Here is a 2,636-nt window from a genome sequence, read left to right as displayed (position 1 = left end):
TCCGGACAAGTCTTTCGACCTCTAATTTACGCCAAAAAAAAGAAAAGTGTTCTTGGAAGCAAGTAGGATTTGAATGGCTGGTGTGCTAATCCCACTCTGTGATCTATTCCTCTTCAGCAAACACTTGAATTCTTTTTTAGTTATTCTAGGAGTATCAAGTATTGCAGTGCCAGAGATGAGCTAAACACGTTGAATTTTAACCAGCTTAATATATTAAGCATTTAAGATATTTTCCAAGCCATTGAAACCCAAGTTGGCCTTAAGGTCCTAAAAATACATCTGATAAGAAACTAATGGTACATCTGAATTTTTTTTATTTATTTTTTTTAAATTCTTGGCAGAAACCACTGGCTAATCATAAGATACTTTGCTTTCCCGAGGTGCCACCTATCAGTTTGTTTGACTCTTAAACTTTCTAATTCTGAAACTTTTCAGACATGAGTCAACCGGCAGGGATAATTTTATAGATGCTGATGCTTCATCATTGGAGATAAAATATACAGCATCTCTAATTTCACTCCTTGCTTGGTCTGAACTGGTTTCCTAGCTCCTTCGTTTAGTCTATGACTCTATGGACAAAAGTGAATAGAAGTCTATTACTGCATAATTGTAGTGATTTGTGATCACTAAGTATTAGCTAACAATTTTAAGTGGAGCAAGGAGGTCTTTTAAATACAATTGTTCACTTTACAGAAGGAAAAATTAACACCTAACATTTTTTGAGCCAGTGCACTTTAGAGATCAAGAACTCTACTTTACTTTGGTAACAAATCAGTTAGCCATAGAATAGCTCTAGTTACTAAAGTAATTGGTAGGTATGGAATCACTGTTAAGCCTCCAGTGAAGGTGGAAGTACAAAAGAAGGTACGAATTGATTTTGTGCATTTTCATCCCTGAAGTAGGGGAAAAATACAGATTTCAAGTCTTAATGCTCTCAGCATCTTTTGAAGTTGTAGCTATCGACCTTTTTTGTAAGCTAAGGGAGGAAAAGCTAGTGTGCTTCATACCATATACTGTGATGGTGTAGCCATGTTGGTCTCAGGATGTTAGAGACTAGGTGGGTGAGGTAATATCTTTTATTGAAACAGCTTCTGTTATCTTTCTGACCAACAGAAGTTGCTTCATATATACATATTTAAGGGATTTTTTTAAAACATAGTACTGTTGTCCATAAACCTCCTTCTTAGTGTTTTTGTCTAAAACCCTATGACTGCATAAACCCAAGAGTAATGGAAGAATGAGTTTGCTATCGATGTGTAAAATCAAGAATATCTGAAACCATGTTTAATCTCTTATCAAAGTTTGACATTTGCAATAAATGTAAATTAAAACTAGTTGATTTAATTCTTCCTGTGGGACTGAAATATGCACTTAAATAAAATAAGACAACTGCTCAGGGATTATTCTTCCTGTGGCTTTGAAGAAATCTAGCCAAATCTTCCCTGAGTGAAATTTTACTGAATCTTTCAAAGCCAGTCTCACTGAAGTAGATTTCTCTAATTATTCACTAGAGGGTAGTATTGTATCATACAAAGCAATGCAGGTCCAAGTCAATGTGAGCTTATATTTCAAGCTTGTTCTGTGGCAGTAGCTGCACTCAGTACCAAAATAGATAATATTAAGCATAGGAAATGTGAATGTTAAAATGCACATAATTAATGAGAAATTGTTTTCAGAGTACTGGGGAAGCCTAAGCACTGGTAGCAACGAAACACTACTTCCAAGGAAGGCATAATAATTGGAGAAATTTAGTGGTGTGGGTCCTTTTGGTTGCAGAATGAAGCTACTTTATAAATGCTTTGCTTTTAGCTGGAGGTCTATAAAATCATGACTGGTGTAGAGGAAGTAGATAAGGAAGTGTTTCCTACTTCTCATAACACAAGAACTAGGGGTCACCAAATGAAATTAATTGTCAGCAGGTTTAAAACAAAAGGTTTAAAACAGGTTTCTTCACCCAATGCACAGTCAACCTGTGGAACTCCTTCCCAGAGGATGTGAAGGCCAAGACCATAACAGAGTTCAGAAAAGAACAAGCTAAATTAAAGGAGGATAGGTCCATCAATGGCTATTAGCCAGGATGGGCAGGGATGGTGTCCCTAGCCTCTGTTTGCCAGAAGCTGGGAATGAGTGACAGTGGATGGATCACTTGATGATTACCTGTTCTGTTAATTTTCTCTGGGGCACCTGGCACTGACCACTGTCAGAAGACAGGATACCGGGCTAGGTGGACCTTTGGTCTGACCCAGTAGGGCCATTATTATGTTCTTAATGTTAAATCCTTCTAACATCAGTGTGTGGTAAGTAAGTTTCTCCACTTAGCTACCCTCGCTTTTCAGATGGAGAAATCTTAGTGATTCAAAGTCACACAGCAAGTCAGGTTAGCTGATCTGGGGTTGGAAATGGGAGCTCCTGGGTCCCAGTATCATTTACTTTACTAGGCCACATTGCTTCTGACAGAGTTGTTATGTCTCTCCCTAATGTCCTAACCTGAGATGGGGGTTGTTTACATTTACTGTTTTGTTCTTAATATGACTAAACATTTTCTGGTAAGCTACAAATTAAAGTAAAAATAATTGAAGTGCAGAAGTTAAAAATTTTTTAGCTTTAAATTGCGATGGGGACAATATATGTAAACA

The sequence above is a fragment of the Eretmochelys imbricata genome, chromosome 14 (genome assembly GCF_965152235.1).
Source record: "Eretmochelys imbricata isolate rEreImb1 chromosome 14, rEreImb1.hap1, whole genome shotgun sequence".
Classification (NCBI taxonomy): domain Eukaryota; kingdom Metazoa; phylum Chordata; order Testudines; family Cheloniidae; genus Eretmochelys; species Eretmochelys imbricata.
This window is presented reverse-complemented; position numbering follows the sequence as displayed.